At 42.8% G+C, this 15103-nt stretch overlaps 1 protein-coding gene across 1 annotated transcript in view; it reads left to right on the top strand.

Moving 5' to 3' along the window:
• The window catches only part of LOC311301705 (uncharacterized protein), a 571741-nt gene that overhangs the window by 472207 nt on the left and 84431 nt on the right, over nt 1–15103 (top strand). The window lies entirely within an intron of this gene.

Here is a 15103-nt window from a genome sequence, read left to right as displayed (position 1 = left end):
CCCTCATCGCTGCTCAGCACAGAGCCCTCATCGCTGCTGGTCATATCCACCCCAGAGCCCTCATCGCTGCTCAGCACAGAGCCCTCATCGCTGCTGGTCCCATCCAGCCCAGAGCCCTTATCGCTGCCCAGCACAGAGCCCTCATTGCTGCTGGTCCCGTCCAGCACAGAGCCCTCATTGCTGCCCAGCACAGAGCCCTCATCGCTGCTGGTCCCGTCCAGCCCAGAGCCCTCATCGCTGCTCAGCACAGAGCCCTCATCGCTGCTGGTCCCGTCCAGCCCAGAGCCCTCATCGCTGCTGGTCCCGTCCAGCCCAGAGCCCTCATCGCTGCTCAGCACAGAACCCTCATCGCTGCTGGTCCTATCCAGCCCAGAGCCCTCATCGCTGCTCAGCACAGAGCCCTCATCGCTGCTGGTCCCGTCCAGCCCAGAGCCCTCATCGCTGCTCAGCACAGAGCCCTCATCGCTGCTGGTCCTATCCAGCCCAGAGCCCTCATCGCTGCTCAGCACAGAGCCCTCATCGTTGCTGGTCCTATCCAGCCCAGAGCCCTCATCGCTGCCCAACACAGAGCCCTCATCGCTGCTGGTCCCTTCCAGCCCAGAGCCCTCATCGCTGCTCAGCACAGAGCCCTCATCGCTGCTGGTCCTATCCAGCCCAGAGCCCTCATCGCTGCTCAGCACAGAGCCCTCATCGCTGCTGGTCCCGTCCAGCCCAGAGCCCTCATCGCTGCTGGTCCCGTCCAGCCCAGAGCCCTCATCGCTGCTCAGCACAGAGCCCTCATCGCTGCTGGTCCCGTCCAGCCTAGAGCCCTCATCGCTGCTCAGCACAGAGCCCTCATCGCTGCTGGTCCTATCCAGCCCAGAGCCCTCATCGCTGCTCAGCACAGAGCCCTCATCGCTGCTGGTCCTATCCAGCCCAGAGCCCTCATCGCTGCCCAACACAGAGTCCTCATCGCTGCTGGTCCCGTCCAGCCCTGCCGAGCCTGCGCACCTCGTCCCGTCTGCCCAGCCAGAGACTGAGCCTGTCCCGGTCCCAGTTCCTGTCCCAGAGCCTGTTCCAGAGCCTATCCCAGAGGCTTGTCTTGACGCCGTCATTCTCCCCAATAATTTTTTTGGGGGGGGCCATACGTCTCTGCCGTGGCCATCTGAATGGTCGTCTCCGCCACGGCCACTGGAAAAGTTCTCTCCGCCACGGCCACCCGAAGAGTCTTCTCCGCCACGGCCACTGGAATAGTCCTCTCCGCCACGGCCACCCGAAGAGTCTTCTCCGCCGCGGCCACCAGAAATGTCCTCTCCGCCACGGCCACCGGAAAAGTCCTCTCCGCCACGGCCACCCGAAGGGTATTCTCCGCCCCGGCCACCGGAAAAGTCCTCTCCGCCGTGGCCACCCGAAGGGTCGTCTCCGCCCCGGCCACCGGAAAAGTCCTCTCCGCCGTGGCCACCCGAAGGGTCTTCTCCGCCACGGCCACCAGAAAAGTCCTCTCCGCCACGGCCACCGGAAGGGTCGTCTCCGCCACGGCCGCCTGAAGGATCATCTCCACCACGGCCACCCGAAGGGTCTTCTCCGCCACAGCCACCAGAAGGATCGTCTCCGCCACGGCCACCCAAGGGACTATCAGCTCCGCCCTGGACGCCCGAGGGTCCATAAGCTCCGCCCTGGACGTCCGAGGGTCTGCCAGCTCCACCTTGGTCATCGAGGCCATCCTGGAGTCCATCTGCCTTCACCCTGGTCACCCTCCTGTCCCGGACTCCATGATGCCCACCCCCCCTCCAAGGTTTTGCCTTCTTCGGCGCGGGTCGCGCCTAGTGGGACAGGGGGGTTATGTCACGTTTTCATGGACTTTCAGTTTGTTTTCACCTTCATCACTGTCTTCACCTGTTTAGTTAATTATTATTGTCATCATTAGTTCAGTGCCTTTGCCTGTGTTTAGTTATTATCTCATCATCATTATTCTCATCACCTGTTGTATTCTCATTATCACTGTGTATTTAGTTTCCTTGTCTTCACTCAGTCACGGCCGGTTATTGTTTGAGCACACGCTCTCTGTTTGTTGGATTTTTGCCTTTTGGAAATAGAGCTATATTTTTGTATCCTCGTTTGATCTTCGCCTTCATCAACTATCACCGACGTTACAAATAGAACACTTGAATAAACTTATTTTCCATGCTTATTTTATTTACTCTATAAGTTATTCCACCCGAAAGTTTGTTACTATATAAAGTTGAACATGTTATTTTATAAGACGGTGTGTAATATTATTATTTTTTTAAAGTATTTAATAAGCTACTGAATCAAAATAATAAACACAAATACAAGCCAAGAATACTTAGAATACTTAATTATACTTTTAAGTATATCTCGATCAACAAGTATAGGCCAAATATACTTAGACTTTTCTCTCAGTATAAGTCAAGTATACTTAAGTGGAATTTGAAGTTTATTTCTGAGAAGTACATAAAGTATATTTCTAAGAAGTATATAAAAAGTAGACTGAAAGTATACTCTCTTATTTTTAGTTTAAAAGAAGTATACTAATAGCACACTTGAATAAACTTCTTTTTGGTAAGGGTAGTCTAGAGCAGCTCCGTATCAGTGTGACGCTCAGTTCTGGTGCTGGGATGACATACTAATGAGATGATTTTTTTAATTCATCATAGCAGTGGTGTGAGTTACACTAGCTGTATGATTATTTTGCTTGATTATTATGATTATTTTGCATCAGACAACAGACTGTACAAGACCGGTCATTTGTATCAAAACTCAACCTGACTCAACAAACCTGACTAAAGAGCTTATTTTGTAGATAATATGTGTGATGATAAACCAGTCTGTGAGAGCCAGTGCAAACCACTGAAGCGAGAGACTGATGATGTGTGACAGTGATCATGTGATCATGAACCTTGTGTAGGAGCTGCTGCTGTAGTTCGGCTTGATGTCTTCTCAGAGTTTGAGCTTCTGACTGGAATCAGTGTTGGTGAAGCGACTGGATCTGCAGAAGATGAATGTTCAGACGCATCACCTGTAGGACATTAACATCATATGTTCATATCGATCATGACCTGCAGTTTGTGTTCATCATCACAGTTTACAGTGGCAGTAGTTGAGCAGAGACTGTACTGTATTACTGTATAACTGTGTTACTGTATAATTTATTCCTGGTTTATATGAGAGTGAAACACAGTTGAGCTTCTGCAAATAAACCTTCAGCTTGAATGAAGGACATAAGCCTTATAATTCCTAAAGCCGACCTCCTACATGGGTCATACTAGGCTTTAATACACTCGTCTGATTTATGCAATATATCATGTATGACCCATGTAGGAGGCCAATATTGGGGATTATAAGGATTGTTATGCAGTTTATGACTTTGACCACTAATATTTTAGAACTCCAAAACGTATGAAGCCATCAGAAAGAGTAGAGCCAATCTGTGGAAGTTTTCACAAATCTGTCAGAAAATAGTGTTTTCTCACCTGAATACTTGACAGTGTATCTGACTGAGGTCTCCAGTTGATTTCTGTGAGTAAGCTGACATCTCCACTCTCTGTTGTCATCTTCATTCAGGAGTGTTGTAGTCAGAGTGATGATACAGGGATCTGGAGCTGATGATGATAATATCTGATATCTGGAGTCTGTCTTCAGATCAACACCAGCCTGATTCACCCACAACAGCTCAACTCCCTTATTACTGACCCAATAATCACAGGAGTATCCAGCATATGAATACAACCGACAGGAGAGAGTCACAGAGCGGCCTGGACTGATCTCAGTCTGTGATGATGAAGATGATGATGATGATGATGATGGAGACACTGAAACTGAACACAAGACACAAATCACAGACTCTTCAATCATCATCTGAGTTTAAAGGGAGAATCTGCGCTTTTTAAATTGACCACATAATCATAAACTTACCATGAAGAACACGCAGATAAACATCAGCATCAGGTCCTTGTTGTTTGTCATTCACATATTGTCTGCATCTGTATATTCCATAATCTTCTTCTGTGACGTTCTTGATGTTCAGAGAGCAGTCAGACTCCAGACTCAGTCTCTCATGTCTCTCTGTGTCAGTAGGCCTTCTTTATCCCTCCAGTAATCAGTTCAACATTTTTCATTGAACGTCTTTTATAGACCCATGTAGTTGATTTGCAGTCAGAAAGAGCTTTATTACAGGACAGAGAGACATTTTCACCAGAACTGATGAACACACGATCCACTCCACTGGTTCCTGAAACACAGTATATCTCAGTGATCATTATTATATATATTAATAAATGAAACATAAACCCCACCAGCATACAAAGCAGAAGATTCAAATCATACAGTCTTTTTCCGCTGTTTGATAGCTAATGCATTCATTAACATTTATAGATAAACCAAATCAAACGTCTCTAAGATGGAATAAGAAATACTCTGACTTTGAAACAAATTTAAATAATATAATATCATATCTTGAACTTTTGATTTCAGCTTTGTCATAAACATTACTGAAATTCGGGATCGGGAGAGACTAGTGTTGCACGGTGTACCGATACTTCAAAAGTATCGCGATACTCGGAAATTAAAAACGTCAAGATACCTAAATTTATCAGTATCGATACTTAAAAAGAACAACAACAAAAAAAACGCCTCCCTATGGACGTCTGTGTTTTTTTTCATGACGCACGCAGCAAAGAACCTGCCGCTGTCAGTGTCATGTGACAAAACACTACAGCGAGATGGCTGCATGTGCGAGCACAAGTGGTCCACGACTCGTAGAAAAAGATGACGGGAGGAGTGACATATGGAAGTACGTTGCCTACCTTGCTCTTTTGCACGGTGCACCGATACTTCAAAAGTAAATCGGAAATGAAAAACGTCACGATTCCTTAATTTATTAGTATCCATACTTCTAAGAATGACCGCGTTCCAGATTTGTAAGGCCGGCGACACACTGGCTGCGTGTCGTGTCCGTTTTTATTTCGGCTCCCATGTTAACTGCCTGTGACACACGCGTCTGGGCGCAGCTCGAGACGCGCGGAAAACGCGTACATGCTATAAATAGAACCGACGCCTATTTTTCACCCGTCACGCAAGCGTGTTGGAAGCGTTTCCAGGCAAAATAGAATAGGAAAAGATGTTTCTATGTCATTTTGACACGAATACATATTAATAAATGACATTTTGATGTTTGAAAGTTTTGACATAAATACAATATAAATGTAATTTAAAAAAATATTATCGATTTTCAAATATTGCACCTCTCAATACATAACTAATTATTCTGTAGCCTATTTTGCCGTCAACACTGCTGACCTTGTCTTTGCTGTTATATATTTATGTTTAACATGAAGTACAGGCCTTCCACAACTCTCTCCCCACATGTCAAATATATCACCAATGAGGCTTATCATATGTTACCAATATTAAACATTGTTTAGTATAATCGCTGTTCATATTTTTATTCAAAGTTCAGAATCAAGATAAAGCTCTTTTTTGGCTGGGCAAAAAAAAAAAAAAAAAAAAAAAAAACATTACTGGACGGCACAGGATTAGTTGATCCTCCTCGTCAACCACAGAAATACACTAATAACTGACCTTAAAAGCTCTTTATATGTTCTGTGTATTCCTTTACACCATCAGTACAACAAAACAAAAGATAAAGGTTATTTGTAGCGCAGTCACTGTGTGCTCATACTATGATCTCGATATCAATATTGTTAGAAGCGCTATATAAATGAAGGTGACTTGACTTGACAATATGAGCTCATCCCAGATAGAAATGTTGTTGTTCTATGAATGTTTTGAGAGCATTATGTTTTGTTCTTGTAATGTTTTCTGTAGATAATTGTATTTTTGTTCCCAGAATGTTCTCCTAAAAGGAAGGATACACTCTCTAAATATTCTTACACAGTTTTAGCGGGAAGTTTCCCAGTAGACACCGGACTGAACCATCTTTTCCTCATATGTCTCTAGTTTCCTGTTTACACTCAGTGCATTTGGGGTCAATATGACCCCAAAAATGTATAGAGTGATTGTATTTTTAGGGGTTCAAGCATGAAATGTTGAAACCCTATTGTAATTGTAAGGATTCTTAAATTGCATCGTGCAGGCCAAACCGTAAGGCCTAGAGACTTGAAACCTGGCCAGATGGTAGGCCTCAATTTGGGGACAACCTATCAGAGTATGACCCCGATGTGTAGTCTACACCACTGTGATCCCTGGCTCAAGGCGGACAAAATGGTGGACAAAATCCAATTTCAATTTAAGCAGGGAAAATTTTCTGCTATGTCGAATTTTGTCCAAAACCTGCTTTGAAAAAAGAAGGAAAGACTCAGAAGAATCAGACCCAAAGACTCAAGAGATGAACTAATCATTTCTCTTTCCGGTACAGAACCCATAAGATTTTACGCATGCGCGGTCGTCGCAAAATGAACGAATCACTCTCTGAGACAACTCAGTAGTCCTGAGTCATATTAAAGATTTGTTCAAAATAAACGAATCGTTCGTGACCGACCCATTACTAGAACACATTTTCTTTTACTGTTTTTGCCATAACAAACAGTTCCAGCAGCCAGAGAAAAACTAACATTAAAGGGTAACTCTCGCCAAAATGCTACTTAGGGTCTTTTTGTTAATCTACCCGAGGCGAACTTTCGTTTAAAAGCATAATTGGAATGGAAACGGCACTTTTAAACGTACAGTATGGAATTCGCCGCTAGGGGTCGCTAACCTCTTTACAATAACAAAGGTGTAGTTTGATGACGCAACATTTGCTAAGAATTATGGATCTTGTCGTCAACATCAAGCCGACCGATCTAATAATGTTCATGGATGAGTAAATACATCGATGTTTTTATCATGACTGTGATATGAAGCAGGTCGGGATTGCTAAGAGACAGCTATCAGCTCCACACACGGCGCGAGTCCCGCGGATATAAAAGGAATATGGACATTTCATTCTACCGAACTACACGTGCAGAATTACTACTCACAGGTCAGTTTATTAGACAAATTAAACTTGTGAGGTAACGCAGCGCTGTTTCACACTAACATTACACTATCACACTAAACTGCCTTTTATTTCTAAGATATTAGAAAAAATTGTGAATGCACAGCTTAATGATTTTTTAACGAGAAATAACATTTCCGATAGATTCCAGTCAGGTTTTAGAGCTGGCCATAGTACAGAATCTGCTCTTTTGAGGGTCTCTAATGATATCCTGCGAGGTGTTGACTCTGGAAACCGTGTTGTTTTGCTCTTGTTAGATCTTACAGCGGCATTCGATACAGTTGATCATAACATTCTCATTGATCGCCTTAGGGATCAGGTTGGTATTCAGGGCTTAGCCCTGAAATGGTTCTCTTCCTATTTGAAGAATAGGACTTTTTCAGTCAATTTAGGGGATTATTTTTCTTCCGTTGCACCTCTTGTGTGTGGGGTTCCACAGGGCTCTATACTGGGACCAATTTTATTTTCCCTTTATATGCTCCCTCTAGGTTTGATTTTTGAGAAATTTGGGATTCAGTATCATCTGTATGCGGATGATTCTCAAATTTATTTACCACTTAAACATGGGCATAAATTTGCCATTCAGTCTCTTCAGGCATGTCTGGCCGAAGTTAAGTGTTGGCTTGCGAATAACTTTCTCCAATTAAATGAGGATAAGACCGAGATGATTTTATTTGGAAATAAGGGGTGTGTGGATGATGACTGCCTGGGGTTGTTTCCTGGGAAAAAAATGTCTAGCGTGAGGAACCTTGGTGTCATTTTTGACTCGGAGCTTAAATTTGACCGGCAAATCAATGCTGTCGTTAAGAATAGTTTCTTCCATCTTAGATCAATATCTAAATTGAAATCTATCCTTTCTTTTGACGATATGGAGAAGGTTGTTCATGCCTTTGTGTCATCCCGTTTGGATTATTGCAATGTGTTGTATTTGGGTGTGAGTCAGGCTTCTCTCTCCCGTTTGCAACTCGTTCAGAACTCAGCTGCTAGACTTTTAACCGGTACTAAGAAGAGAGAGCACATTACTCCAGTGTTAATTAAATTACATTGGTTACCTATACGCTACAGAATTCAATACAAAGCGTTGTTGTATGTGTTTAAGTCTCTGCATGGTATAGCGCCTGAGTATGTTACTGATTTAATCAGCCGCTGTCAATCCAGTAGATCTTTGCGCTCAAATGATCAATTGCTTCTCATGGTTCTGCGATCCCGTTTAAAATGTAAAGGTGATCGGGCATTCTCTGCTGCAGCTCCTAGGCTCTGGAATGACCTTCCTCTGTCTATAAAAACGTGTCCTTCATTGGGTGTTTTTCAGAGTGCGCTCAAAACTTATTTGTTTTCTTTAGCATTTGATAATGCTTTGTAAGTGTGTCATTTGTTTGCATTGTTTTTATGTTTTTGTTTTTATTTTCTCTTTTTATATCTTCTGTACAGCACTTTGGTTCCACTTGTGGTGTTGAAAGTGCTTTATAAATAAAGTTGAGTTGAGTTGAGTTGAGTTGAGTTAAACTGCATTTAAATGTGTTGAAATTTATGTTTCTATGAGTTAGTTTGTCTGTATGAGACTAGCAGTAAGCTAGATCAACATTAGAATAACATTCAGATCATATTCTAACATTTTATCATTGTTGAACTATATAACATTGATTAGTTTTATGTAAATGTGCTCACCTGTTTAATAAAGTACATGTAGGAGCGGTCGAAGTCTCGGACGTGGAGCTCTAGGCATCTCGAAAACACCGCACTGATATTGATTCTCGTTTTAGTTCTCCTTTTTTATCCAAAGTCTGCTTGCCATGGTCCATAATGTTTGACCGAAACAACAACAGCGTGCAGATAGACATTACGAACTACACAGTGGTCCACGTCTGTCGCCTTGGTTACTATCAGAGGGCTCTGGTTGCTATGGCAGTACGAGCGGAAACCAGGGATAACGCGGATATGACGCCACTGACGGCGACAAAATGGAAATAAAGAAACGTGACGTGTCTTCGAATTAAATTACAAATTTCTCCTGGTTTGAAAGTTGTTGGAAACAGTCGGGATAATGTAAGTACACAACTAAAAAAAAATATATAACATAGATATAGTGATTTTTGCTTTTTTTAAAGCAAAAAATTTACATATTGTGCCTTTAAGTTTGATCGTATTTTTGTTTTCAGTCAAATTGCCTTGTGAATGGGAGTGCTTGGGGCACGACTATGATAGCATCAAAAATGGCTATTTTTAAAACACTAAGAAGGCTCGACACAACATGAAACTGTGCTGGAAGTCTCACCAGGGGCTCTACACATGAACTCCAGCATTGAGAACAGTGTTTGTGTACACAGAGTTTACTAAAGAGAAAGATTTTGACCAACTCACTGTAGCTGTGTGTCCGCCGGCATTTTGACAGTCAAAAATAGTAGTTCTTAGGGCTCTCTCTCTTTACTTCCTCTTTTCTTTGTCTCCTACTCTCTCTCTCTCTTTCTTTACTTCCTCTATTCTTTGTCTCCTACTCTCTCTCTCTCTCTTTCTCTCTTTCTCTCTCTCTCTTTACTTCCTCTTTTCTTTGTCTCCTACTCTCTCTCTCTCTTTTTCTTTCTCTCTCTCTCTCTCTATCTATCTCTCAGGAAACATTTACATGCTGGGTAAGATTAATGGTACAAGTTATAATCATCTCATTCATCTAGTTTCTTCCATCATTTATTAAGACATTGGCACTCAAGATGTTATGCTGTTGCACTGATGTCACGTTGAACCTTATGTTCGCGCTAAGTAGATACCGCCAATGCGCTAACAGGGGCAAACAAAACAAGTTCAAAACAAAACGCGTGCTGTACTGTGATTGGTGGCTCGTTTGATCAGTTAAGTTTTTATCCACTCATAAATAAAAAGGAACGACTGATTTTGAAAATGTAGTAGAGTAAAAAGTAAGATATTTGACTTTGAAATGTAGTGGAGTTAAAGTAAAAGTCTCCCCAAATTGAAATACTTCAGGAAAGTACAGATACACAAAAGAGCTACTTAAGTACAGTAACGAATTACATTTACTTTGTTACTGTCCACCACTGGGAATAATACAGTATGATCTGTGTGTATCAATACACAACTCTGAGATCACAACGTGAATGTGTGCAAGAATAAACTGAGCATGTTCAAATGAACTCTTTCCAGACTAATTCCACTAAATGTCTTTAGAGAAAATACAGATTTCTTTACCTGTGAGAAGTGAAGAGAGAATGATCAGTCCCAGCAGACACAGATCACACTTATCAGCCATTTTCTGTTTCTGTCAGTCTTCTTCTTCATTATATATAGTTACAGCTCCTCCTTTAAACATCATCAGCTCCTCCTGTGGTTATTAACTTCCTCTCATCTGACCAACCGAGTGTTTAGTCCTGACTCTATGACACAGCTGAAGAAGCGGTCAGAAAGATCTCTGGTGTAAACTGTGTTGACTCTGTGAAATGAGTGATGGAAATGTCAAATTTCGAATAAAAATCCCTTAATTTGCAGAAATGTCCGATATGGATAACCAAATTAAATGAATTATTTTTGCATAAGTGATTTATAGATAAAAACCACCACTATGGTCAAAGTGTGTACACGTGTGTGTGTGTGTGTGTGTGTGTGTGTGTGTGTGTGTGTGAGAGAGAGAGAGAGAGAGAGAGAGAGAGAGAGAGAGAGAGCAGCAAACTCTGTTCACAAAACCTCATGGCAGTTTCATTGCTTCATCACACCTTCCCAAATGTTTTTCTTGCCCAGCTCCAGTCTCCAGCCCCTTTTCCCTCTGTCCTCATGCCGCAAAGAATGACTGTCCTGGAGTGGCCTAGATCTGGATTAAAGACAATGACCACACATGGGCCATAACTGTCTGACAGGATTCATGCCAGTGCTGACATCAGGCCTGCGTGAGGCCACATTCGGGCCAAGATCGCTTGCTATATGTGTGTGTGTACCATGAAGCTTTTATTAGGCTACTAAGTTTGTGCTTGTGAAACCACAAATTCACCTCCAGAAGTGTGTCATTGACAGATGCGTCAGGATCACACGTCATCTCCACTGTAAAAAAAAACAACCCATGAACTGAAGTAACATGTTTACACCAGTGGCGTAGCCACGAGGGGGCCTGGGTGGGCCTAGGCCCCCTCATTTACATGTCCGGCCCCCTCAGATTTCTGATTGCTTAAAATAAAATAATAAAATATGCATAACCTATGCTGTCATCTTCTTGTGAGAGTTCATGCGGTGACAATGGCAGCGTTGTGCAAAGTACAATATTAGGCGAGTGAAGCGGCTAGGAGACAGAAACGCACATATTTCATCACAGGAATAGCGGTGAGACTTCGACTCAGATCGTCACAATGCGCAATGACTTGTTTTGCAATTGATGAACCGCCTTCACAACCAGTGATGACCACATTTCCTGTATAGCCTATATCTGTTGTGTATGAAGAGTTTGGTTTCAAAACACGATAAATCCATTATGATTAATTTGAGTAATAATGCGTTTTCTTTACCAATAGAGTGGAAAGATGAAAACCACTATTTTTTGTTTCAAACTTTCACATAGCATATTTAGGTTATAATAACATAAAACTTTCAAATCCAGATTTTGATTTTCAAATATTTATTATAAAAAAGGATTAGTTTCCCCCCAAAATGCAATAAATTCATGACAGGTTTTTTTTTTCTCCCAAAATGCAATTAATCCATTGAATCAATATAAAAGTAATTTTTCATATTTTAACTGTTGAAAATACACAACAAAGTAAGTTGATCCACATATGACAGCCTCTGAACTTGGTCAATACTAATCTTATATAACTTACAGGCACTGGACTAAAAATAGCCGACATTAAATCACCATCGCTAAGAAATACCTCCTGAACTTTTTTCACGGCGATCAGCTGTAAAATGGCTTGGTCCTGCTCGGTTTTCGTTGACTTTGAGTAAAACAATTGAAAGTTTTTCAAGAGATCCCCTGGGGTCAAAGTGTCAGCGTGACTGAAGTGTGATGCTGTGTCGTGTGAGAACAAGCAACAGTCTGCATTTTTCCTCCTCCCGCGAGCCTCATCTTTTTAATCTCCTCAAGTAGCCAAAAATGATTAGATTTCGATGGCTTACGTTTCTTCCCCACCGCAGAAACCACCACAGGGTCACCAATGCCGTCAAAATTATTATATATAAAAAATAAAATAAATAAAAAAGTGTGGATCACAAAGTAGAAGGAAAACTAGGATGCCGGGTTTATTAAAAGCGCCGCCGTTACGGTTTACAAAGCGTGGAATGGTGCGCCTTCTGCGCTGTGATTAGTTGAGCGTATCGCATTCTGCAGAGAAAGGGAAAAAGGAAAGGGAGAAAACATGACAGAATAACACGGCGGATATCGCATTTTACGTAAAATTAAAAATTGACTTTTCAACACCGACCAGATAGGCCTACAATACAGATTTTTGCGGGACCTAAATATATAACGTTTGTCGCGTTTTGGAACCAAACTCTTCATATATTTGCTGAGTAAGATGACATCATTGACACTTTTTATAATCGCCCTCGTAGACTCATGTAAAAGATAGTAGCCTAATCGCCGAGCTATGTCGTAGGCTGCTATAGCCTAGGCTATATATATATATATATATATATTAGTTGCCCCCTCATTTTAAGATGGGCCCCCCCCCAAAATAAAATTCTGGCTACGCCCCTGGTTTACACAGCAACATGAAAAAAGATTATTGACCATACAGTACTATAAAATGTTTAAAACATAATCTGAAATAACATATTTTGTCTGTATAATTGCAAATACATGCATAGACCATTAAATGTAATGGCATTATTTGACTGTAAGTTCACGTAACATGTTTAAACCCTTATTTAATAAAACATGTTTTAACTGTAAATGTAAAAACATGGTGTAGCAGTTGTTTAACTAAACATGATTTGAATGTAGAAATAAATGACATGTTGACACCATTACTTCATAAAGCATGTTTTGACTGTAAACTGCAATCATGTTTTAATCATTATTTAACAGAGTTTGACCGTTATTTGAAACAACATGTGTTGACCGTTATTTGAAACAACATGTGTTGACCGTTATTTGAAACAACATGTGTTGACCGTTATTTGAAACAACATGTGTTGACCGTTATTTGAAACATGTGTTGACCGTTATTTGAAACAACATGTGTTGACCGTTATTTGAAAAAATGAACTGTGATGGACCATAATTTTGAAAGGCATGTACAGCATTTTGATTTTGATTATGGCTTACAGATAATTTTATATGTAGTTCATGAAATGTATGTTATATGTCACACAAAAAGTCATTAGAGAAAATCATTTGTATTTTTCCCTCTTTATTTTCTTCTGTTACAGTAGTTTCCATTGTAAATAACAACGATATTAAAAACTTTAAACAGTGCTGCAGTACCATCATCTAAACATTGCTTATATGCTTAAAATACAACATTGACAATTCAAATTAATTTCATTATTGCATCTTCCACAAACTACACTTCGAACAGAACAATGGTCTCCAATTCAATCTCCATGTTGCCTTTAAAAAATAAGAGAGAAAATGGTTATATATCATACATCACACATCTATATTCATTATCATGTCTGATCATGTTACTCTTTTTAGATGTTCTACCAGAAAGACTCGGGAGATAAAATGATATAACAAGAGTAAATTTATTAATAGCTCAGCAAGCATAGTCTTTGGCGTAGGCCCCGTCCTTAGCAAGCAATGCGAGGGTAACGGAATCTGCAAATCCCGCCTGAAGATGAAGGCAGGGGCGCAGCCGACCCCCTGGAGGAAAAGGAAGGGACCATCCTGGTGGTGGTGGGGAGGATGGAGGGAAGGGACCATCCTGGTGGTGGTGGGGAGGATGGAGGGAAGGGACCATCCTGGTGGTGGTGGGGAGGATGGAGGGAAGGGAAGGGACCATCCTGGTGGTGGTGGGGAGGATGGAGGGAAGGGACCATCCTGGTGGTGGTTGGAGAGGATGGAGGGAAGGGACCATCCTGGTGGTGGTGGGGAGGATGGAGGGAAGGGACCATCCTGGTGGTGGTTGGAGAGGATGGAGGGAAAGGACCATCCCGGTGGTGGTGGGGAGGATGGAGGGAAGGGACCATCCCGGTGGTGGTGGGGAGGATGGAGGGAAAGGACCATCCTGGTGGTGGTGGGGAGGATGGAGGGAAGGGACCATCCTGGTGGTGGTGGGGAGGATGGAGGGAAGGGACCATCCTGGTGGTGGTTGGAGAGGATGGAGGGAAAGGACCATCCTGGTGGTGGTGGGGAGGATGTAGGGAAGGGACCATCCTGGTGGTGGTTGGAGAGGATGGAGGGAAGGGACCATCCTGGTGGTGGTTGGAGAGGATGGAGGGAAAGGACCATCCTGGTGCTGGTGGGGAGGATGGAGGGAAGGGACCATCCTGGTGGTGGTGGGGAGGATGGAAGGAAGGGACCATCCTGGTGGTGGTGGGGAGGATGGAGGGAAAGGACCATCTTGGAGGTGGTTGGGGAGGATGGAGGGAAGGGACCATCCTGGTGGTGGTGGGGAGGATGGAGGGAAGGGACCATCCTGGTGGTGGTGTGGAGAGGATGGAGGGAAAGGACCATCCTGGTGGTGGTGGGGAGGATGGAAGGGACCATCCTGGTGGTGGTGTGGAGGATGGAGGGAAGGGACCATCCTGGTGGTGGTGGGAGGATGGAGGGAAAGGACCATCTTGGAGGTGGTTGGGGAGGATGGAGGGAAGGGACCATCCTGGTGGTGGTGTGGAGGATGGAGGGAAAGGACCATCCTGGTGGTGGTGGGGAGGATGGAGGGAAGGGACCATCCTGGTGGTGGTGGGGAGGATGGAGGGAAAGGACCATCTTGGAGGTGGTTGGGGAGGATGTTTGTAATTGGCGCCGTCACTATCTGGGAACTCAGACGGATGTAAGTACCATTCTTTTATACTGAGAGTGTTAACACATGATTGGTTAGAAGGGAGTTAATTCATGACGCGCTGATTGAGTCTTCCTGGCAGAACTTAACGCTAAGCTTACATTTTCAGTGTTCATCCAAACACAGTGGATAAAATACTCCTATACTTCAGTCACATGTAACACATGTAAAC

This window comes from Rutilus rutilus (assembly GCF_951802725.1).
Source record: "Rutilus rutilus genome assembly, chromosome: 1".
NCBI classification, from domain to species: domain Eukaryota; kingdom Metazoa; phylum Chordata; class Actinopteri; order Cypriniformes; family Leuciscidae; genus Rutilus; species Rutilus rutilus.
The sequence above is the reverse complement of the archived record's forward strand: the minus strand, read 5'-3'. Positions and strand labels throughout refer to the sequence as shown.